This window comes from Elephas maximus, chromosome 9 (genome assembly GCF_024166365.1).
Source record: "Elephas maximus indicus isolate mEleMax1 chromosome 9, mEleMax1 primary haplotype, whole genome shotgun sequence".
Lineage (NCBI taxonomy): Eukaryota > Metazoa > Chordata > Mammalia > Proboscidea > Elephantidae > Elephas > Elephas maximus.
Genome location: NC_064827.1, coordinates 10,600,766 through 10,626,377, shown reverse-complemented (window position 1 = coordinate 10,626,377; position 25,612 = coordinate 10,600,766). Strand labels below are relative to the sequence as shown.

Sequence of the window (25,612 nt, the reverse complement as noted above, 5' to 3'; positions counted from 1 at the left end):
AACAAAAGCAAAAACCGTTGATTGTATTTGATAACTACCAAAAAAAAAAAAAAAAAAACCCTGTTGCCATTGAGTTGGTTCCTGGCAATCTGTGCCTGTAAAGAATACAGCCTAGAAAACCCCATGGGGCAGTTCTACTCTGTCACGTGGGATCGCCATGAGTCAGAATCGACTGGACAGCACCCAACACCACCACCATCTTGGGTGACCCAGACTCTATTTCTCATCATGCCGCTGAATGCACGAGCTTTCTTTGGCAATCTCCTCACTTCTCATTCCTGTCAAGTTTGCAAACAGTCTGACTTGATATTTTCATGTGCTCTGCTCTTACCGGTGTGTTATCTCTCCATCTGTATTTGTGCAACTGACTTTTTAAAAATTCTCATTATTTCTGGTTGTTATGGATTAAATTGTATCCCCCCCCCCCAAATATATGTAGTAAATCCTAAACTCTATACCTGTGGTTATAATCCCATTTGGGAATGAGTTTTCTTTGTTATGTTAAGAGGTCATATCAGGTTGGGTTATGTTCTAAGCCAATCACCTTTGAGATAGAAATAGGACAGAAGAGCCAATAGAGGTGGGGGAGGACAGATGGTGTGCCACATGAAGACCACCACGACTGCCAAGGAATAGAGCTACAAAGAGACAAGAACCTTCTCTCAGAGCCAGGAGAAAGAGAAAACCTTCCCCTAGGGCCAGTGCCCTGAAATTGGACTTCTAGCCTCCTGAACTGTGAGAAAACAAATTTCTCTTTGTTAAAGCCACCCACTTGTGGTATTCCTGTTACAGCAGCACTAGATAACTAAGACGCTGGTAAAATTTTTCTGATTGGTTGTGGCCCATTTTCATAATTGGTGAGACTATGGATCTTTATTCTACAGACTTAGCTAATGCATTGAAGTTTGAGTCATCAGCGACATAATACATATATTTTTTTAAGATTTCCATCCAAGTCCTAAGAATCTTTTTTAACTTGGGATCAAGGAAAAACCCCAAGGTCTTCCCAGGTTGTCTGACATTCAGTCATTAACCGTGCTATGGTACATGAATAGAATCAGCTGTGACTGTATTTAATTATTCTGTCATCGTCCAACTTTTCTCTGTTGTGTAGGTAAGAGGACCTGGGAGAGATTTCTGTAAATGCCTCGGTGTCTGTGCCATGCTCATTCTGTAACAACCCAGAAACCCAGTCAAAAAGGGAAACGTGACAACTTGGTCACCACACATTAAGAAATTTATGTTGGTCCCTGGGGATCAAGGCAATCTCTTCTATGGAGTCATAAACCATTTACATGATAATAATTCTGAGTTTTTGCAAGGGATCATTTCATATACTGATAGTCCTAGGAATCTGACTTTCTCAGAAGTTACATGGAAGAACATTGCGTGTCTCTGGTCTTCTGGAATATCTCCTACTCTAAAATTTACTCAACCACCTTTGGCAGTGGCTCAAAAATTCTACCTGCTAACTCCTTCAATATCGAGAGATGTGACCTATTGTGGTCCAGAGATGTGAACTGGCTCAGATTACCTAGATGTTCTTTCATCGTCTTCTGAATCCCTCGTAATGATGCCTTTTTCATTTTGAAGATCATTCTCTTTGATGGAGAAGTAAAGGCAAAATAGTTCATATATACCATCCATTAACATCAGCCTTACCCCTTACTTAAGTAAGTCTACCTGTCTCCACTCTTTAGCTCCAGATGCAACTGAAAGACAAAACAAATACACTATTCTTGAAATACAAATGACACAACAAACATTAACACACATATACACTCCACAAGCTTCAGCCTAGCTAGTAAGGAAATTAAACCAACACAACAACACGGAAATGTCATTTTGTAACAAATTACAGAAAGACACTTTTAAGTGATACAAAGTAACGCTGGTGAGGTTGTAAGGAAATGGACATACTCATATATTCACCAATAATGTAACCGCGTATTGGAAGAGCAAACACAGAACACAGAAGATGTCAATACCCTTTGTTCCCGGAACCCTACATTATCTTTAGGGACACATTCAAAAAGAAAAGAAGATCCAGGTATGCAAATGTCTTTCGGAGTATCATAATGGCCCCAAACTGGGGGCAGTGTAAGTAACCAACAACAGGAATGGTTCGATGAACTACAGAATACCAGTTGGGATAGGTCCAACAATGCCCCCACTCCCAAAGATGCCCATGTCCTAATCCCCAGACCCTGTGTGTATGTTACCTCACATGGAAAAAGGGACTTTGTAGATGTGATTAAGCTAAGGATCTTATGTCTATGCTGGAAAGAGGTGAGTTGTCAAACCAAACACCCATTGCTGACCAGTTGATTTGGACTCATAGTGTCCCTGATGACAGAGCAGACCTGCCCCATAGGGTTTCCAGGACTATAATCATTACAGAGCAGATAGCCAGGTCTTTCTTACATGGAGCCGCTGGGTGGGTGGGTTCGAACTGCACACCTTCTGGTTAGCAGCCAAGCATTTAATTGCTGAACCACCAGGGCCCCTAAGTTGTCAGGAGAGATGTAAATAAAGTGCTTATCTCCTCCACCTCACAATTTATCCAGAGTTAAGTGGAAGATTCCAGGTGCTGTTGGCAACTCTACTTGGGACTAGTTAACACGAATGGAGCTGTGGCAAAGGTGTGGACCCCTGTGTCAGGAAGTCGCCTGGAAGCAGCTGAGAGCTGTCTCCATCGCTTCCTATACCTACTTTCATATATATATATATATATATATATTATTCTGGTGAAAAACACGTAACAAAACATTTGTATTTATTTTTAAGTGTATAACTCAGTGACATTAACTACGTCCACTGCATTGTGCTACCATCACCACTATGCGTTTCCAATCTTTCCCGTCATCCTTGACAGAAATCCAGTGCCTCCTAAGTAATACCTTCCCTGTCCCCCCTCCCACCCACCTCTGGTAACCACTAACAAACTCCAGGGTCTATGTATTTGCCTATAAAATATTGCCATGTTTTTGGTATGGATTACACCTCAACATACACACACACAAAAAAAATCCCCACAACTGGACCAGCAAGCAACATCATGATAAACAGTGAAAAAAACAGACTGAAGTTGTCAAGGATTTCATTTTACTTGGATCCACAATCAACGTCCATGGAAGCAGCAGTTAAGAAATCAAACGACATTTTGCATTGGGCAAATCTGCAGCAAAAGACCTCTTTAAAGTGTTAAAAAGCAATATGGTCACTTTGAGGACTACGGTGTGCCTGACCCTAGCCCTGGCATTTTCAATGGCCTCATATGCATGTGAAAGCTAGACAATGAAGGCACAATGAGGAAGAATTGACGTCTTTGAATTATGGTATTGACAAAGAATACTGACTATACCTACCATGGACTCCCAAAAGAATGAACAAATCTATGTTGGAAGAAGTACAGCCAGAATGCTCCTTAGAAGCAAGGATGGCGAGACTTCATCTCACAAATGTGGGACATGTTATCAGAAAGGATCAGTCCCTGGAGAAGGACATCATGCTTGGTAAAGTAAAGGGTCAGTGAAAGAGAAGACCCTCACCGAGGATCGACACAGCAGCTACAATAGGCTCGAATACAGCAACGACAGTGAGGACGGCGCAGGACCAGGCAGCGTGTTGTTCTGTTGTACTTGGGGTCGCTACGAGTCAGAACGGACTTTAAGGCATCTAACAACATTCTAGATACCTCATGTAAGTGGGATCATACAATATTTGTCCTTTTGTTTCTGACTTACTTCAAGAAGCATAATATTTTCAAGGTTTATCCATGTTGTAGCATGTATCAGGACTTCTCTTTATCGCTGGGTAATATTCCATTCTATGTATGTACCATATTTTGTTTACCTCTGCATCTGTTGGTAGACATTTTGGTTGTTTCTACCTTTTGGCTATTGTAAATAAAAAATAAAAAACCAAACCCACTGTCGTCGAGTCAATTCTGACTCATAGCAACCCTATAGGACAGAGTAGAACTGCCCTATAGAGTTTCCAATGAGTGCCTGGTGGATTTGAACTGCCAACCTCCTGGTTAGCAGCCATAGCACTTAACCACTACGCCACCAGGATTTCCTAAACTGACGTGCCAGTCACGGTCCCACTAAATAGTACTGCAGTAAACATTGGTGTACTTGTATCTGTTTATATCCCTGCTTTCAAATGGAATTGCTGGTAGTGCAGCGGTAAAGCATTTGCCTGCTAACCAAAAGGTCTGTGGTTCAAATCCACCAACTGCTACTTGGAAGCCCTATGGGACAGCTCTACACTGTCCTACTGAGTCACTATGAGTCAGAATTGACTCAACAGCAATGGATTCTTAGTGGGTTAAGGTAATTCTAAAGGAGCCCTGATGGTGCACTGGTTAAGTATTCAACTGCTAACTGAAACATCGGCCGTTTGAACCCACCAGTCTCTCCTTGGGAGAAAGACCTGGAGATCTGCTCCTGTAAGGATTACAGCCTAGAAAACCTTATGGGGCAAACCACTCTAACCTCTAGGGTTGCTATGAGTCGGAATCAACTCGACAGCACCCAACAATGACTACATGGTAATTCAACGTGTAACTTTCTGAGGACCTGCCAAGCTTTTACACAGCAATCATCTTCATTGTTTAAAAAGTTCCATTTGGCTTATTATGAAACACTTCCTGAAATACAGGGGAAAAGAGGCAATTTTCTAAAACAAAGGAACAGATTCTGACATTCAATCACTTTTTTAAGTGTGACTTTCTCTCAAGAGGAATTTAACAGCATGTATTTGTCCCGTGTTACCAGTCTGCCCTCGAATCTGGATAGAACAAGGGTCACACACCACAACCTCAGAGGTTTGATTGGACTCCTGAGGCTGGATTTCACCCTAATTCCAGTCACATTCACCCTTCTCTTCATTATCTTCCCCTAAGTGTGTGGCCTGGACTCCCCTAAGGCACTACAAATTCCTGGAGGGCAAGGCCCACTCATTGGTTTATCCAACTGCCTCCCCCACACTCCCCCCAACCCCCTAATTCTAAGTGTTATCCCTTCTCGTCTCAGCACCTTACAAAACGCTTTTCATGTAAAAAATAAAAGGAAAGAGCAGCTGCTTCGTTCCTAGATCCAAATTCTCTCTCAGTTAATCCTCTCAAGAAGCCATTGAAGTGGCATCATTCGGCTTATCTTGATGTTGTTGGTAAGTACCGTCGAGCTGATTCCAATTCTTGGGGACCCCACGTGTGCAGAGTAGAACTGCTCCGTAGGATTTTCAAAACCGTGACCTGTCAGAAGCAGATTTCCAGGCCCATCTGCCAAGGCACCTCTGGATGGGTTCAAACTGCCAACCCTTCAGCTAGTAGTCAGGGACTTCACTGCGCCACCCAGAGACCACACTCAACTACTAGCCGAAAGGTTTATGGCTCAAACCCACCACAGGCACCTCGGAAGACAGGCCTGGTGATCTGCTTCTGAAAGGTCACAGCCTCGAAAACCCTATGGAGGGCTTCTACTCCGCACACATGGGGTCACCACAAGTCAGAATCCACTCAACGGGCACCAACAACACCAGCCTCACTTTAGAAGCTGTTCTTTGCTGGGAAGACCAAGGAGCTGGACCACTTTGGCCCTGTCCAGTGAACATAATGCAATGGCAGCTTCTCCTCTCCTCCCTTCTCCCTGCAAAACATACAAATCCCACTGCTGACATCAGGAGCATCAAAAATTACACTGGAAGAACCACTGTTCATAAATGGATGTTAAACTGAAATGCTCTACCCGTTAGGGACCAAGAGTTGTAGAACTGTGTCTAAGACTCTCAAGCAGCACGTGAACACAACACATGACCCTGGGAACCAAAGTACCACACACATTGAAGCGATCCACCCAAACCAAAACACCAAGCCCACTGTGTCCAGGAGATTCTGACTCACAGCGACCACACAGGACAGAGTAGAACGGTCCCATAGGGTTTCCAAGGCTGTACTCTTTATGGGAGCAGATTTCCACATCTTTCCCCCACTGAGCAGCTGGTGAGTCAGAATCACTGACCTTTCGGTTAGCAGGTGAGCACTTAACCACTGCGCCATCAGGGCTCCTTAAAGGGATCTATAGGCTGTGCTAAAGGTAATCTTCCTTAACAGTGGGGATTATGGGGTCATATTTACTTGTTAATGATTAAAGAACCAGTCGGGAGGTCCTTTGAGCAAGCACTGCAAGGAGACAAGCGCCCCATTTGTCTCTGGGATAATCCTTTCTCCTGCAAAGAGGAGATACCCTGGAGCGTCATCCTGAAGTTTTTAAATTTCAAACAATTGTGGAAGCCAGTGATACTCTTCCTGTTTTCAACCTAGTTGATTTGTATTTGTTCTTGGTGTCTACATAGTGGCTACCCACCTACTTTAAGGACCCAGTGAATTCCTTGGAATTTATGGTCCTGTTCCGATACAACCTCGTGTAACGAGCTCAAGAGTTTTGTTTCTTAACAGAGTACAGGTCAAATTCCATTACGATGACTTCTGCCGGCTTATCTAAAACGTCTGCTTTTCTAGAATTTAGCTGCGTGTGATATGACTTGAAGCATGATAACGATTCGGAATTAAGGTTTTTTTCTAACAGGGAATTAAACTTTATTTATTTATTTTTGCTATTATAATTGGTTATAGGCTGTGATCACAGATCTAAAACCTTCTTGAAAAAAAAAAAAAAAAAACTCTCTAATCCCGAAATAAATCTCATCTGCTGATTCCGCGCGCCTGTGGGGAATCGATGTTAGTTTCCGTTGGTCTTAAGGATTATTTCTTTGATTGCCTAGCCTAACCTCCCAGAGCCTGCTCCAAACCTTGCTGATCCTGCACTATCAGTGCCTTGTTGTTACCATCGTGTCAATTCTGACTCATGGTGACCCCACGTGTATCAGAATAGAACTGCTCCACAGGGCTCTCAAGGCTGTGACCTTCTGGAAGATTTCCAGGCCTTTGTTCCAGAGCACCTCTGAGTAGGCTCTAACTGCCGAACCTTTTGGCTAGTAGTCAAGCACTTAGCCATCTGCACTACCCGGGACTCCAGTTCCTACGTCTTATGATATCCTTTAAGTGAATTCTATTCTTCATATCACATTCATGTACAGCCAGACATACAACAAAAAGTTAACAAAATCATCAGAGCAAATTGTATAAAAGTACCCTGTCATTTCTGATCCCCATCAGTATACTTATTGTAAACAGTCTTTCATAACAATGTGTCTATTTTTTTTCAGTTATTTCACACAAACTTTTCTATACTGTTTTATCAGCAAATAATATTCTATTGTTATGAGCTATTATCATTTGTTTAATTATATCCCCAAATGTTAGGTACTGGTTTGGAGTTTTTAGCTTTTCACTATTATACAGAATATTGTTCTCACAAGAATTTTTTTTCTTCTTTGATTTCTTTTTTCCTCAGAAAAGAGAGACTACCAGATCAAAGGGTATGTTCAGTGAAATGGCTTTTTGTAAAATGTTGTTGGAACCCTTCAGAAAGTCTGCATCGATTTGAATGCTATTAATAATACAAGAATATTTCTAAGTCTACACACCAACATCAATAATGGAATTTATCATTTTTATAGTTTTAACCTCAGTTACCTCAGGCTGAATTTCCTTTATCATTACTGTCGATGATGTTTTCACATACGTTGTGCCTTCTTGTGCTTTTGGTCACTTAAATTATGTTTCACTTACTCTTGCATAAAATAATGGTAGCTAGCTTTTGGTGGCCAATCCAAATAAAGACTAGTTGTTAAATCACTATATATTTGCTACATATATTCTAGCTAGTAACACACACACACATATGAATATTGTTTCATTGCTTTTTTTTAAGAATCTTAGTTTTATTGATTATAATATAATTTTTAATGTAATTGAACTGAACAAACAATTAACTTATTTAAGACTTTGAGCACCACGTCCTAGGTTGCACCCAATCATATGAATTACTTGCTGCCACCAGCATTCCTTTTCTTTAACAAGTAAACGTTAGTTTTGCTTTCTTCAAAAAATCCAAGATTCACCCCTTTTCAAAAGGGAAGCACGCTGCCCTCTTCATCCACGTTGTAAAAAAAAAAAAAAAAAAACTAAACTAAGCCCACCGCCACTGAGTCGATTCCAAGTCATTGCAACCCCACAGGGTTTCCAAGGCTATAAATCTGTACAGAAGCAGACCGCCACATGTCTCTCCTTTGGAGCCACTGGTGGTTTTGAACCACCAATCTTTTCCTTAGCAGTCGATCACTTTAACCATGCTGTAGATGTGTTTAAACTCCAGAGCTCAGATCGGACTTTAGCAAAGGGCCTGTACATGCCCTTAGCCCCTGCAGATGGAGGAGGAGAATTATTCTTTGGTGAGGGCTGTTAGATATAGATTGAATTGTGTTCCCCCCAAATATATGTTGAAATCCTAACCCCTGAGCCTGTGTGTGTGATCCTGTTTGGGAATTCATTTTTCTTTCTCTATACTAATGAGGCCTTACCAGTGCAGGATGGGTCCTAAACCTAATCACTTCTGAGTCATAAAAAGAGCAGAATACACAAAAGACCAAATATCATATGACCTCACAAGAAAAGGCAAATATACAGAGACCAAAGCTTATCAGTGGTTATCAGGGGTGGGAAGGTGGGGGAAAAGGGGAGTTTAGGCATTGCTTAAGGGTAGGGTTGCACACCTGATTATTGTAATTGTTGTCAATAAGTTGTACACCTATAAAAAGTCAAATTGGCAAAAGCCGTGCTATTTATAACAACAACAACAAAAAAGAATAGCCGCCAAGGCTGTTTATGTACAGTTAAATACCTCAGGAGATCTGGATTCTTGATTTGGAGGTTTAGGATCATGGTTTTATGGGACATGCCAGTTAATTGGCCTAATAATGTGTTTAGTGCTTCTGTTCTAGCTCCTAGTCTGTTGTGTAGTGCCTGGGGTCTTAAAAGCTTGCGAGAGGCCAACCAAGGCACAACAGTTGTTCCCTAGCAAGCTGGAGCAAAAAAGGAAGAAGGAGAATTAAGAATAGGAGGAGGAAACAGAATGTGTGGCTAACTGCCTCCATAAACAACTGCCTCCTTTGCCATGAGACCAGAAGAACTGGATGGTGCCTGGCTACCATTACTGAACATTTTGATCAAAGAGTTCATAGACGTATCCTGATCAAAAGGGGGAAAATGCAGAACAGAATTCCAAATTCTCATGGACTCTAGGCTTTCTGGAGCCACAGAAGTGGATGAATCCCTGAAACTACTGCCCTGAGATAATCTTGAAACCCTAAACCAAAAACATCCCCTGAAGTATCTTAAAACCAAACAAGTCTATCTAAACTAGTCAGAACAGTCTGCCTTGGGCATTATGTTTTTTTAAGAACTATCTATATGGGATCAAATTGACAGCAACTCAAAAGATTAGACGGGAACCTTGGGGGCAGTGGTTTTATGTTAATGGGGAGGAACAACTCAGAAAAGGGTGAGAATGGTAGCACAACTTGAAGAATGTAGTCAAGATCACTGAATTGTACATGTAGAAACTGCTGGATTGGTGTTGATTTTCCTGTGTATCTTCTCAACAACAAAACAAAAAATAACGAAAAGAGCAGAACAGACACACATACACACGGGGAAATCAGACCCATCTGAGGAGCAGCTAGGAGGAAAGGTACACCAAGGAACACCCAGGGCTACCAAAAAGGAAGGAATCAACACAGCCAAGACCCTGAATTCAGGCTTCTAGCCCTAACTGTGAGAAAATACATTTCTGTTCTTTAAAGCCACCCATGAGTGGTGTGGGACCTGCCACAGCGGATGTCACACCCCTGCCTCAGATCTGCTTGCCCAGGAGCTAAAAAGGTGGCTGCCCAGGGCCCAAACTCCCTCTCCAATTCCTATAAAATAAATTCTTTAATGTGTACGAGGCTTTTGTTCTAGCGACCTCAAAGACCATCATTTCATTTGACCCGGTAACAAGCGTCTGAACTAGAACCCATACCTGTTGCTGACGAGTCAAATTTGATTCATAGGGACCCTATAGGACAGAGTAGAACTGCCCCACAGTGTTTCCAAGGCTGTAATCTTTACGGAAGCAGGTTACCGCATCTTTCTCTGGCGGAGCAGCTGGTGGGTTGAAACTGTCGACCTTTCGGTTAGCAGCCGAGAGCTTAACCACTGTGCCACCAGGGCTCCTTCTGAACCGAACAATTAGATGCTCATTCCACAGATGAGTGAAAAAAAGGTACAAAGAAGGTAAGTCACTTGGCCAGAGGTCACAACTTATCCTCATTGTACAATTGAGGAAAGCATGCTCCAGGAGGCAAAGCCAAGTTTCCTGAGAGTGAGGGCTGGCCAGGATTTGAACCTAGGTCACCTGGTCCAGGGACTGGGCTCTTCCCCGACATCAAATTTCAGTGTAAGTGCCATGAGGCCAAGTGACGTGTTTATGTTGGTCTTTATTGTTCAGTTTGCTGGAGGATATTCAGCTAAGGTCCCTAATTGTGTCATTTTCTATCATCAGAAGAGCAAGGATACTCACAATTGCTCCCCTCGGACCAGTGTTCCCACTGCCCCCAGAGTCAGTCTGTGCAAACATAGGCAAATGTCTCTTAAAAACACAAGATGTTCAGCCCATTGAAACCAACAGATAAATTCAGCTTTCAATAAGCCATGGCAGATACAGGAGAGCTGCCAAAGGGTATATTCTCTTCTGCTGAAATTTTAAAACAGTGAGAATGACAAATGACAGACTGAAACTCTGCAGTGGTTTTATGGACCTTTTGGCTAATTCAATTCCTTTCTTTTTTTTAGCGAGCTACAGAACATTCTAGCTACAAACCCATCTTAAGCAGGCACTTGCGGTTTAGTTCAAGGTACATCAACTGATATATGCCCTTTTAAAATTCTGAGTTGTCTACCTTTTTATTTAACTCTTCTAAAGGAGAATAAAAACATCAATAAAAAGTAGTAGGACCCTGAAAAATGTTGAATTGGCAAATGTTGTCTTACATGTATTTTTGCAATAAGAAAATTCTCAAAAAACAAGTCTTGTGAGTAGTGAGTGGAGGGCAGGCACTGTACCTGCTGGGCTGGGTGGGGAAGAGAAAGCAAGAAGAACGAGGTCCCCACTGTCAGGGTTCTAGTCTGTGTGGGGAGATAAGCTAAGGACAAATGAAAAGGGAGCCCCGAGGGAAAGCTCTAAAGGCATCTTGAGGACAAGAAGGCCAAAAAGGATGCATATGTGAGAAAGCACTTCTGGGGGAGTGTGATCAGTGAGTCAGAGGTTTTCAGAAGACTGGGATGTATGCAGCATAATGAAAATCTAATGCCACGTCTTTAAATAGAGAAGACAACGGAAGAAGGTTCAGGGGAGAAAATGGAGAAGCCAAGGTATGGAGAAGGAGCCCTGGTGGCACAATGGTTAAGCACTTGGCTGCTAACTGAAAGGTCAACAGAAGCCAACAGCCACTCTGTGGAAGAAAGATGTGGCAGTCTGCTTCTGTAATGATTTACAGCCTCAGAAACCCTATGGGGAAGTTCTACTCTGTCCTATCTGGATGCTATAAGTCGGAATCGATTCGATGGCAGTGGGTTTGGGTTTGGTAAGGTAAGGAGAAATGAAATTGCAAATTAAGGTCAGGTAATAATGTTGGTTCTCAGCCATCTATTCTTCTTATTCTGCAAACCTTTGCAAGAAATCTTATTTAATCCATGGCTTTGCTCATTCCCCAGAGACCAAGGACCATAACACTGTGTCCCCACCATGAACCTCTCTCCTTACATCCACCTATATACAACTTCCTTCTAGACCCTCCACCTGGAGGTCCTACAGATACCTCATCCACCTGTGGCTTTAATCACTGCCCAGAGACCAAGGATCATAACATCGTGTCTCCATCATCCACTTCTCTCCTTATATCCACTCATATACAACTTCCTCCTAGATCCTCCACCTGGAGGTATCTCAGTCTCATCCACCCCTGTGGCTTCAACCACTCCCCAGAAACCAATGACCATAACACAGCCAGTGTCTCCACCAGGAACCTCTCTCCTTATAGCCACATTCCATCTGGATATCCCACAGGTATCTCAAATATATGTCCAAAACTGGACTCATTGTCACAGCCCTACCACCTCTACCACTACAAATACGCTGCCTCTTCTGGGTGTTCCCTCGCTGTCGAGTATCACTCCCCAATCTCCCTAACCACTCAAACCAAAATCCAGAGAGTGGTCTTCTGCTTCCCCTGTTACCTCAAAATTCATAGCTGATTGGCCATCAACTCCTTTAACTCTTCATTCTAAATCTCAAACCCGCTCCCTCTTCCCCACCCTTGCTACCTTAATGCAAGCCCTCATTGTCTCTCTTGTAACTGGTCCCCCGTCTCATTTCTTTCCCTCCTAATTCACCTCCCAAACTATAGCCGCCCATGCTGCTAACCTAAAATATAATTTCAGGTCATCCCTTGCCTATGAGAATCCTCTGGTTGACACCTCATTGCCCATAGAAGAAAGTTCAAACTCCTTTAGCACAGCTGACAAGATGCCCATGGCCTGACCTCCACGCTCCTTCCCAATCCTGTCTCCTACCACCTATGCCCACCCTAATTATTTTCACGTTATATGGCTCCAAAGCACTCGAAGTGGCTTTATGACTTCATGTCCTCCCATGTATTGTGCCTGGCCCACAGTAGGAGTTAAGAACTGGTAGTTGTTGTCACGATGATGACAGTGACAACAACGATGATGACGATGACGATGGACAGTCAACTCTGTTCCAGGATCTGAGGACACAGGAATGAAGAAAACAAAGTCCTTGCCCTTAGGAAGTTTTGTTCCAGGGAAGGAGGTGGAGAGATGAAGAAACAAAAATGTAATGTCAGGGGTGCTGATGGTCATCTCTGAAGTCACCAGGGATTACAGGCTGAATTGTCACCACTACCCCTCCTCCCCCCAAAAAGTGTTGAATTTCTAACCCCTATAAATACAACCCAGTTTAGAAATAGGGGCTTTTCTTTTGTTACACTGCTGAGGTCATACTAGTATAAGGTGGGTCCTAAACCTCATCACCTCTGAGTTATAAAAAGAGCAGAGTAGACACAGAGACACCCCCGTTCCAACACACACACACACACACACACAAAACATCCAACCCATTGCCTTTGAGTTGATCCCATAGGACAGAGTAGAACTGTTCCATAGGGTTCCCAGGGCCATAAATCTTTACGAAGCAAACTGCTACATCTTTCTCCCTCGGAGCAGCTGGTGGGTTCAAACCCCTGACCTTTTGCTTAGTAGGCAAGTGTTGAACCACTGAGCCACCAGGGGTCCTTAAGACGAAGACAGATGACAGAAAAAGATGCACTTAGAAGCCCAGCAATGCCAAGGACTGCTGGCAGCTACTAGAAGCGGAAATGGACAAAGAAGGACCTCCCTAGAGCTGCGTCCTGAATTCTGACTTAGAAACTCCTGACTCAACTGTGAGAAGATACATTTCTGGTCTTTAAAGCCACCTGCTAGTGGTATTCTCGTTACGGCAGCACTCGGTAACAAAGACACCAGGCGCACGTGCGGGATACTTACCGGTCACTTCTAAAGTGCTTCCAGAGGTCTTCTGACACACGTAGAAGATGACGGTTCCTGACCTCATGTTTGCACAAAATGAAATGCTGCATCGGGTTCACGTTATGAATTGCCACAGAGGCGAAGGGGTTTCTGAGAAACTGCAAAATTACTTAACGGAGCACAAACATACCCAAGCCTTAAAAGCCGAATTTCCATTCTGTTTTCCATAACCAAAAGTCATGTTTTGCTCTTAACCCTTAGCATGAGGGACTTTCTGATTTCTCGCTTGCTTTATTTTCCATAAATCTTCACCACTCTGTCTAAAATAAATGTCTTTGGAAATACAGTAAAAGGGCATTGCTTAAATATAACTTGCCAAAACAGTGACGCCATTGCTTTTCTGTTTCCCTAGTATGAGTCCACAGCCTAAAAGGCTGGTTATTATCCTTAAAAATAAACTTAAGTTTCCATTATTCACCTGAATTATTTTATTGTAGGTGTTAAAGTTTTCCTACCATCTGTCTGTCAGTTTGTCGTACTGCAGTGGCTTGTACGTTGCTGAGATGCTGAAAGCTATGCCACCAGTGTTTCAAATACTAGCAGGGTCATCCACGATGGACAGGTTTTAACAGACCTTTCAGATTAAAACAGACTAGGAAGAAAGGCCTGGTGATCTACTTCTGAAAACTAACCAATGAAAACCTTTTAGATCACAACTGAACATTGCCAGGTATAGTGCTGGAAGGCGAGGCCCTACTCTGGAAGGCACTACGCTAGAGTCACAACAATGGACTCAAACAAAACAATGACTGTGAAGATGGCATAGGACCAGACAGTGTTTTAGTCTGTTATACATGGGGTTGCTATAAGTTGGAGCAGACTCGACAGCAACTAATAACGACAGCAACATTACAATTTTCCAGTGGATGCTTACAATAGCAAAAAGATGGAAGCAACCAAAGTGCCCATCAACGGATGAATGGATAAATAAATTATGGTATATTCACACAATGGAATAGTACACATCAATAAAGAACAGTGATGAAACCGTGAATCATTTCATAACATGGACGAGCCTGGAAGGCATTGTGCTGAGTAAAATTAGTTGCAAAAGGACAAATGTTGTATAAGACTACTATTATAAGAACTCGAGAAACAGTTTAAACAGAGAAGAAAATATTCTTTGATGGTTACGAGAGGGGAGAGAGAGGGAGAGGACTATTCACTAATTAGATAGTAGATAAAAACTATTTTAGGTGAAGGGAAAGACAACACACAATACAGGAGAGATTGGCACAACTGGACTAAACCAAAAGCTGTTTCCTGAATAAACTGAACGCTTCAAAGGCCAGCGTAGCAGTGGCAGGGGTTTGGGAACCACAGTTTCAGGGGACCTCTAAGTCAACTGGCATAATAAAATCTATTTAAAAAAACATTCTGCATCCCACTTTGAAGAGTGGCGTCTGGGGTCTTAAACGCTAGCAAGCGGCCATCTAAAATGCATTAATTGGTCTCAACCCTCCTGGAGCAAATGAGAATGAAGAACACCAAAGACACAAGGTAATTATGAGCCCAAGAGGCACAAAGGGCCACATAAACCAGAGACTACATCAGCCAGAGACCAGAAGAACTAGATGGTGCCTGGCTATAACCGATGACTGCCCTGAAAGGGAACACAACAGAGAACCCCTGAGGGAGCAGGAGAGCAGTGGGATGCAGACACTAAATTCTTATCAAAAGACCAGACTTAATGGTCTGACTGAGATTAGAAGGACCTGGGTGGTCATGGTCCCCAGACCTTCTGTTAGCCCAAGACAGGAATTATTCCCAAAGGGAACTCTCCAGGCAGGGATTGGACTGGACAATGGGATAGAAAATGATACTGGTGAAGAATAAGCTTCTTGGATCAAGTAGACACATGGGACTATGTCGGCATCTCCTGTCTGGAGGGGAGATGAGAAGGCAGGGGGGGCCAGAAGCTGGCCGAATGGACACGAAAAGAGAGAGTAGAGGGAAAGAGTGTGTTGTCTCACTAGGGGGAGAGCAATTAGGAGTATATAGCAAGGTGGGTAACAATTTTTACATGAGAGACTGACTTGATTTGTAGACTTTCACTTAAAGCACAATAAAAAAAATTTTTTTTTAAGTTTTATAGATAAAAAAAAAAATTTTCCAGTGGAATATGTAACAACAACAGTAAAGTTTTCCAATGGAAGATGGAAATCTGGAAGGTTGGGGGAAATTTTCTACGTAATTTCTCCAATAAAAGGAGAAACACCTTTGCTAATCTAGAACTCTAAAGACAGCGAAAATGAAACTGTGCCCAAACTACCCATAAACTACCACTCTACGTTTAAGTTAAATGAAAACGTCTATGAAAGCATGTTCGTGGCCATGACGCAGTAAACACATCACCAATGCTTGAGAAGAAAGCAAAAAGAAACCCTGGCACATTTCAGCCTAAGAGGGCAGCATCTTATTCTTCTGAAGAGCCCAAAAACAGGACATAAGAAAAACATATTCTTTATTGTCCAATAAATTAAATGAACTAAAAGAAACAAAAGCTTGATTGCTTTACACACAACTGTCGGAGCTCGCCCCCATAAACTGCTTTTTTCTCATTTTTAAAATTTCAAATGTAGTGAATAATGTAAGTCTCTTTGGGAAACGCAATCCTGACAATACGGGTGTTATCTGGTTGCCAAGATCACAACAGACTCCCAATAGCAAACAATGAGGCAAAGCGGCTGTCATTGCTGAAAGCCACGGAAACAGGGCCCCCCACCAAAAAAATAAATAAATAAACAAACAAATTAATAAAGGCAGGCAAGATTTTCAAAAATAGCAAAGTGGGGCCATTTGGTACAGGGGCAGAGAACTTTATATCCCCGAAGAGATCCTGAAGCTCTCACTTTATTATGCTGTTGTCGTTAGGTGCCATCGAGTTGATTTCGACTCATAGCAACCCCGTGTGAGAGAATAGAGCTGCCTCATTGGGTTTTCTTGGCTGTAATCTCTATGAGAGCAGATCGCCAGGTCTTTTCCTGCAAAGCCACTGGGTGGGTTGGAACTGCTGCCCTTTCGATCAGCAGCCAAGCACTTAACCAGGTGCACTACCCGGGTTCCTTCCCTTTATTGTAACAGAGCACAGTCCTAGAGCAAAGATGGCAAGACTTTGTCTCACACACTTTGGATGTGCTATCAGGAGGGACCAGTCCCTGGAGAAGGATATCACGCTTGGTAAAGTAGAAGGTCAGCGAAAAAGAGGAAGACCCTCAATGAGATGGATTGACACAGCGGCTTCAACAACGGGCTCAAGCATAACAACAATTGTGCGGAGGGCACAGGACCCGGCAGTGTTTTGTTCTGTTGCACGTAGGGTCGCTATGACGGCACCTGACAACAACACAATCCTGAAAATGAAAATCTTATATCGTTAAAAAAAAAAAAAAAAGATACATCCTATATAACCTTTTTTAAGAATCAGAGAAAGAGGACAATTTGGGGGAAATTTTCTATCCAGAAATTGGCTTTAACACATTTCAGTGCTTACAGAAGCTAGCAAGCCCTCAGCCATCAGGAAATGTATTACAGGAGAAAAACACGCAGCTCAAAGGTTCTAGATAACCTAAGGCTTCCTGTTTTGAGCCCCTTTCGTTTTGAGCTTGAATGGCCAGTTCAAACGGGCACCTTGAGGTCTCAATGAATTTCAGAAGAAAAAAAAATACCTTGTCAAATTCTTTTTGAGGTACTTTTTAAAAAGTGAATTTTTTCCCCCTTACAGTACTTAAGTTCTCATTAAAATGAATTGGTATGAAGTTTAGGGTAAGCAATATGTGAAAAAATATAGACAGCTCCCAGTTTAAAGTTCATGTTTTAAAGTTGTGGTTTATCTATCCTACACCACAGATAAGGCAGCCTTCTGAGTCACTCTTTCCCAACTCCAAGTTCCATCAGGTGCCTACCCTTCAAGTTTCACGATGTCTCCGGACAAAAATTAAAACTTTTTTTGTGAGGAGACCGGGGGACTCAGCAATTGTCATCGCATCGATTCCGACTCATGGTGGCCCAATGCGTGTCAGAGTAGAACTGTTGCTCCATAGGGCTATCAACAGCTGACTTTTCAGAAGTAAATCATCGGGACTTTCCTTCAAAGCACCTGTGGGTGGGTTCGAATCACCAACCTTTCCAATCTTACGCCATCTTCACGATCGTTGGTAGGCTTGAGTCCACTGTTTTGGCCTCTGTGTATTTTGAGTGCCTTCCAACCTAGGGGGTTTCCAACCTAGGGGGCTTCCAACCTAGGGGGCTCATCTTTGAGCACTCTAGCAAACAATGTTCTGTTGTGATCCATAGGGTTTCCACTGGCCAATTTTCAGAAGTAGATCACCTGGCTTTTCTTCCTAGTGCATCTTAGTTTGGAAACTCTGCTAAACCCTGTCGGCCATGGGTGACCCTGCTGGTATTTGAAAAAATGGCGTCATAACTTCCATCATCACCCACCCAGCATCACAGCAGCACGTAATCACTACAGTATTCACCAGACCGCCAAACTACAGTATGACAAACTGATAGACACGTGGTGGCGTTTGAGGGTAAGTAACAGAAAAACAAGTGGAGTAAATAAATATATAAGTATCCATTGGGATAAGGGAAGAAAATACATGGAGAAAGGATCTATTAGGTTAGATGATCAGGGAAGGCCCCAAGAGGAGGTGACATTTAAGTCGATTAACTTAGATCAACTTAAAGTCCCTTCTCGTCTATGTGCCCCAAGAAAAACTCGCCACTCAGCCACCCCAGGTGCTTTAAAAAAAAGTTTATCTGATTCTTTTAAAGAAGAACAGAATACCACATTTTATATTTAGATTACTCTAAGGAAAAAAAATTTCTAAGCATGCTTGTTAAAAAAGTTTGATAGTCTGGTGCATAAATGCCATTTGTGATTTAAAAAAAAATTTATGTAGGACCACCATAAACTATTGCAATCAGTATCTACCAGCTTGCCTGCTGTGTTTCTAAAATGGTTTGGAAAATAATAGTACCATTAGAATAATTATAAAATGTCCAAAACCTTTGAAGAATGGTACTCATTTGGATGCAAAAATTGTTCGATACATATTTGTTAACCCCCCGCCATTTGCCAGGCATTCTGCTAAATTCCAGGAATAAAAAAGGTAAATAAAGCATGTTGCCTAGCCTTCTTCATTAACAAGTACGACATCTGTGAAGTGCTTACCACACCCTCACGGAGGTCAGACTGCCTTCTTTTCAATTGTTGCTGTTTTTGTCATTTTACTTTATTTCCAAATGTCACAGACCCAGAGGATGGTGGACAGAGTTTTTTGGGGGGGGGGGGGGCGGGGAATGAAAGGAAAGGGTGCATTAATTTTTTTTAAAAACCCACACCCCAACATGTGGACTCTATCGCATTTCTTGTGCCAGTCTGTCCATGGAGTAAAGAAATACGTTTTGAGTGGCTGGTGGCTATAAAGTTACCGTCCTTCCAATAACCCTTTGCTCAGAAGGACTGGAAGGCAAAGGTGTAAATATCACCTTTTTCTTACAAAAACAGATGAACTTCCTAGTGTTGTCGTTGAAACTTCAGTTGCAATTCCAGGTACTTATACTCCTTATTTTTTTTTTTTTTTATACTCCTTAGGTCTACAGTGATTGCAGCTGCAAGCCTTGCCTGAACCGACAAAGGAACACACACATACACTTACATGTTTTTAAAGTGGCAGCAATACCAAACACTCAAGGCTTTATATGTTATTGCAATTTCACAACAGAGCGCCTAAAAGTGCAAGAGAAAACAAGTCTCAAGAACTTACAGCTCACCCATCATGTCAACTCGCAAGAACAGACTGCAATGCTGCTGTTTACTCAGCCCGGTGAGCAATACACAAGTCTTGCTACAAAAAGGAACCCAAAAACGAAGGGTTTTTTTTGTTTTGTTTTTAACTTAAAGTGATAACATCAAGACACTATAACCATGTCCTAATTACTATGTTTCAAATCTTCCCAAGAGTAACCTAATCTGGATAGTACTCCAATGTTTTCTTGTGTCCTCACCTTCCTTAAATGCTTCTGATGAAGTTATACAGAAGTGGATAGCAACTGAGAATAGAATACACAAAATCAAGCCTGTTTTCCCAGGCCTTATATTAATATTCCACCTCTCATCTGTTGGAAACCCTGGTGGTGTAGTGGTTAAGTGCTACGGCTGCTAAGAGTTCAGCAGTTTGAATCCACCAGGCCCTCCTTGGAAACGCTATGGGGCAGTTCTACTCTGTTCTATAAGGTCACTATGAGTCGGAATCGACTCGACGGCAGTGGGTTTGGTTTTGGGTTTTGGACTCATCTGTCACTTTGTCATACTGTGGTGGCTTGTGTGTTGTTGGGATGCTGGAAGCTATGCCACCAGTATTTCAACTACCAGCAGGGCCACCTATAGTGGGCAGATTTTAGCGAAACTTCCAGAATAAGACAGACTAGGAAGAAAGGCCTGGCGATCTCCTTCCAAAAACTACCCAATGAAAATGTTATGGATCACAGTAGAATAGTATTCAACTCACTTGCTTTGAACACATCATCAGGAGGGATCAATTGCTATATAAGGACATTATGTTTGGTGAAGTAGAGGCCAACAAGGGCCTGGGAGACTCTTGGAGAGATAGATTGGCAAAATAGCCCCTACAGTGAACTTGAACATGCTGGCAATCACCAGGAAGATCCAGGACTGGGCAACGTCCTGGATGGTAGCTATCTATCTACCTGTCAACCAACCTGTCTATCTATCTCTCTATCATCTATCTATCTCTCTAATGTTTACATTGAAAGGAGCCTGACTGAGTAAAACCCTTTCTAAAAGGCTGTCAATTGTTTACAAAACAGCACTTTAAAAATTTCACTGATAGATTATGTTAAGTGTAAAGACTATTTGAAAAAAGAAAAACGCTTACTAAAACAAAAGGCTAGGTTACTCCCCCTCCTCCTCCTCGACTTCCCTAGTATTCAGAAGAAAATAACAGCCTGCTCTGCAGATAAGTCCACATCCGCACAGCTGAGCTACAAAATGTACAGTTCTAACTGGGCAGCTTTTAAAAAACACAAGGACTCCTTCCAACCCCACTCAATGCGCTTGCTACAAAGGGAACACGTTTCTGCAATAAATACATTTAGGACTTGATGTTTTACGGAGGAACTCTCAAGAAGGCTCCAGCCATAGGGGAAAAAAAAAATTTTTCCAGGATATTAAATGTCTGACTCAACACTTAACAGAAGTCACAAGGAAAATGAGAATGCAAATTAAATGTATACATATTCATGACTTTACCAGCTGTTTGACAGGGCCACCTTTGCCTTCTGGTTTTATTTACCAGGAAGAAAGCTTGGAAAATCAGCATACGCCTGTGTTTCTATTCAAACAGTTCCATCCCTTCATGCACTGATTGGAGGCAAGCGTTACTTTGAGTCGAGTGATGTACGTAAACCAAGGGAATCGCAGTGAATAGATGAAAATGAACATTTTCTCCTTATGGTATCTGCTTGGACAAGAGAATCTACAAGTATAAATCCAGAAACCAAAGATTCTTAGTGGTTACCAGGGGTGGCAGGGAGGGGGAATGGAGAGGTTTCTGCTTAGGTAAGGGCACCGAGCTTATGTTAAAGGTGGTGGAACGGTTTGGAAAAGGAGAGCAAGACAGTTACACAACCTTAACCCAATTATACATGTAGCAACTGTTGATATGGCGTATGTTTTGTTATCTATATGGTCACCACAATAAAAAAGCATGAATGCTAAACGATTTTAAAATGTGCCACCTCTCTAACAATTACTAGCCAACAGAAGTTTTCTGTAAACCTCTATGGTTTCTAAAACTCAAAAAGTGCACTTTTGCCACAGAAATTCTACAGAGCCTTGAACCTTCTTAAGAAGTCCGTATCAGTCCCGGCCCCCGGCCCTATAAGTAACCTTCTGTGTGACCTCAAGCAAGTTACTTCACCTCTCTTGGTTTTCTCATCCACAGAAGGTATGAGTCTCTAAACTAGTTAATATTGGAATTCTTCATAAGGAAAAAATACACCTTAATCCCGAACATAAACAGCTGGATCTGTTAATGAGATTTAAGGCATATTGTCATTCTTTGAGATTATTCTTCTAAAACTGAAAACACGACTTTTCTGTACACAGGAAGGAAGGGTGGAAAGAGAAGAAGGCTTCCTAGAGGGAACAGAAACTAGGTCGGCTTGGTTAATTAGGTTGCCCCTCCGCAACCATGAGCCAATATTAGCATATGCTAAAATTTACTCAACACCCTATAAAAAAAGACAACTGAGTAGTTGGCTTCACCATCTCAAAACATACACCCTTTCCTAAAATGATACAGTCAATTTCTAGGACTGTATCTTTTAGCCAGCTACCTATTACTGACAATTAAAGGGGAGAGGGGAAGGACCCTGGCGGTACAACGGTTAACCACTCAGCTGCTAACCAAAAGGTTGACGGTTCAAACCCACCCAGCAGCCCCATGGGAGAAAAACCTGGCAATCTGCTTCCACAAAGATTACAGCCAAGAAAAACCAATAGGGCAGCTCTACTCTGTCCCATGGAGTCTCTGTGAGTCGGCATTGACTTGATGACACCCAAGAACAACAAGAGGGGTAGCGGGAGGAAACAAAAAAGTATGACCGACGTAGATGACATGAGTCTGTTGTGGGAGAGAAAACCCTTCTCTACATGATGTATCCAGGGAGGAGCGCAGTGGGCCACTGCAGCCACCAGCTTCAAGAGACACACCTCCTGCAGGTGAACCATCTCGTGTGTCTGCGGATGCTGGGAACGTAGGTCGCAAGATGCCTTCTGTGTTTTACGGCGTGTGTTTTCAACATGAGCAATTTCATTCACCTCCTTCATTCATTCAGAAGTTATTTACTGAGCACTTCCTATATGCAAGGGGCCCCTGGGTGGTGCAAATGGTTAAGAACTCAGCTACTAACCAAAAAGCTGGAGGTTCAAATCTACCCAGAGGTGCCTCAGAAGAAAGGCCTGGCAATTTACTTCCAAAAGATCACAGCCTTTGAAAACCCAATGGAGCGCAGTCCTACTCTGATGCACACGGAGTCACCATGAATCAGAATTGATGCCACGGTGACGATTTCTGGTTTTTTGCTTGGTTTTTAACTATATGCAAATTACCATACTAAAAACAAACAAGCAAGTAAGCAATGACTGTCTAATATCCCAACAAACCCTGACATGTATCCTCGAGTACTCAGTTGCCATCGAGTCGATTCTGACTCACAGCAACCCTATAGGACAGAGTAGAACTGCCCCATAGAGTTTCCAAGGAGCGGCTGGTGGATTTGAACTGCTGACCTTCTGGTTAGGAACCGAGCTCTTAACCACTGCGCCACTACGGCTCCAGAGTACTTAAGCCCCTCAGAATATTTCTAAGACAAATAGTAACCCTAAATAATACAGATGCTAAACTACAGCGCACTTGGAATTTTCTTTCCCTTCCTGAAGTGGTATAGATGAAGGTGGAATAGGTAACTAGCTGAATTCCTTAGATGACTTAAGTTAAAAAGTTTTCTTTCCCCTAGAGAAAATAACACTGGGTTACAAACACACTGGCAAACATCAGAGAATGTTAAAGCTGGACCAGACAGAGATTGAATATAAATCCCTTGACTTATATCTGGGAGACTTGGGGCTCCGATATGTTACGATTTGGCCCAGATCACACGGCCAAATGCAATAATGCCAGAACTAGGACCCAACACACCTGCCAGCCCACCTAACGGTTCCCAGCATAATCCAGTGTCCATGATATGTTGCTATCAGAAGTGGAACAATGGCATACTAAACAAAGCAATGGACTAGACATCAGGAGAGTTCTAGTCTTATAAACTCCACTACCACCATCCATCAGCCAGTGTGCTGTACTGTGGCTGGCATGTTGCTACGATGATAGAAGCTATGTCACCAGTATTTCAAATACTAGCAGGATCACCCATGGCGGACAGGTTTCAATGGAGCTTCCGGACTAAGACTGACTAGGAAGAAAGGTATGGCAACCTACTTCCAAAAATTAGCTGATGAAAACCCTACGTGGCGCAACAGAATATTGTCTGATAAAGTGCTGGAAGATGAGCCCTCTAGGTTAGAAGGCACTAAAAATACACATTGCCCACAACAACAGACTTGACCATACCAACCACCATGAAGATGGTGCAGAACCGGCCAACGTTTCATCTTGTTGTCCGTAAGGTAGCCGTGAGTCAGAGCTGACTTCAGTGGCAACTTAATAACAACAAACTCCACTAAATTAGATACGATACCATGGGAAACGCTTATCACTTGTCTGAACCTCGGTTTCCTCACCTGTAAGCTGTGTGCGGTATTTCACAGTGAGGCTGTGCAGACCACGATAAATGCAGAAGCAGTCTGGCCATCTGAAAAGCACTGAACAAACGCAGAATGGCATTGGGTTATGCCGGAGAACCTGGCTGATGACCTATCTCCAGCCACTCCTTACCTTGAGAAGTCACCAAAACTGCGGGTTTCAGGTTCCTTTGTGGAATCTGTGGTTGTTAACTCTGCCCTGCCTCCTTCAGAAGCGGTCAGGATTCAATGAGCAACATTTTACAAATTGGAGGGCATTGATGCAAATATAAGGTATTCTTACCTAACCTCTGTAGTCTCTGCAATTTGGACAAAAATGTTAAGCGATTGTATCATTCAGGGCTTGCCGCTTTTCCTTCTCCAGTCAGATGTCTTAACACATCAGTCTGACTTGCCAGCTTTCTCCTCAGTTCTTCTAAGTCTCCAGGCACATTACTGTACACAGAGCGCACTGCTTCCCTCAGCTCAGGGTCACACGCCATGCGTACCCAACATTCCACTGACTGGGATTCCCCTGGGACAGGTTTGTTCCAGGGTCTCCTGTCAGCTGGGAAACCCTCTGAGGACAGCTGCCAGGAACAGGGCTCTACTTCATCACGCTGGAGTTGCGAGGAACCAGCCTTTTGGATTTCCTCCACCCCAACAACTGCAGAACACTTCCGCTCTTCTCAGAATGAGGGAGAAGTCTCTGGGGGGACGCTCTCCACCAGAGGGGCAGCGGTCCCCCTCAAACGGAAGCTCAGGAGTTCTGATTACCGGATAGCTTCTCCTTGAACCCGGTTAACACATTCTGAGGTCCTTCCCTCGAGGGTCATTGACCTCCAGCTGGTGAAGCATGTCACTAAGCCAAGGGTGAGGGAGTTTTTGTATTTTGGGTCTGCAACCCTCTGCCTTCAAAGCACCTGAGTAACTGGCATTTCCATATTCTGAGCCCTGACTTCAGCAGATGAGGTGCAAGAATGCATCAGCCTATCCAAACAACTTCTCTAGAACAGATTTCTACCAGCCAAGGGCACCGGGGACCAGAGGGCAGGGGGATCAGAATGACAGCATGCTTGTCTGCATAGGTGAGAGATGAACAGGCATTTGCTGTCTTCTGTTTGAGCGATTCCTGGTATTGGCATGGCACACCAAACCCGGGCACTCTCCCTCCCGACTGCCCCCCACGCGCCCACCCCTCGCACCAGATGTTGAAGCGTCACATTGACCCGGCTTGGGGAGAGAGGCAGGGGAGACGCACAAGTCTGTCGCTGCATTAGGCTGGAACCATACCGCACCTGTTCAATCCAGCTCCAGCGCCAGAAACGACCAGAACAGCGTCTCGCAAGCCCCTCTGGAGAGCCCAGGGCCGCCGACAAGTTCGCCGCTGTTAGTGCCCGGGGAAGGTGGCGGGGAGCCCTCCCTCTCTGCTGACCAACTCTGCAGATCCCCCTGCGAAGGTGAAGGGGCTCTGACTTAAGTGATCCCAGAGTAATCCCAGAATGTCACTGCGGCCCCGGGGATTGGGGCGGCGAGCGGGTGGGTGCCCGCGGGGAGCGCGCAGCCGTGGCCCCCACGGATCACAGTTCCCGCTTCGGTAGCCACGTACGCCCCCTGCATCCCACTTCCAGAACGACGCGGACAAGCAAGGTGGGAGGGTGGCGAGA

At 43.3% G+C, this 25,612-nt stretch overlaps 1 protein-coding gene across 4 annotated transcripts in view; it reads right to left on the bottom strand.

Moving 5' to 3' along the window:
• Window positions 1-25,612, bottom strand: part of PIP5K1B (phosphatidylinositol-4-phosphate 5-kinase type 1 beta) — a 373,029-nt gene that overhangs the window by 346,999 nt on the left and 418 nt on the right. The window contains exon 2 of one of the 4 annotated variants that reach the window (XM_049896709.1): window positions 25,244-25,397. The exons of the other annotated variants lie outside the window; for them this stretch is intronic. The gene's annotated coding sequence lies outside the window, so the exon portion shown is untranslated. The remainder of the gene's footprint in view (window positions 1-25,243; window positions 25,398-25,612) is intronic. 4 annotated transcript variants of the gene reach the window in all.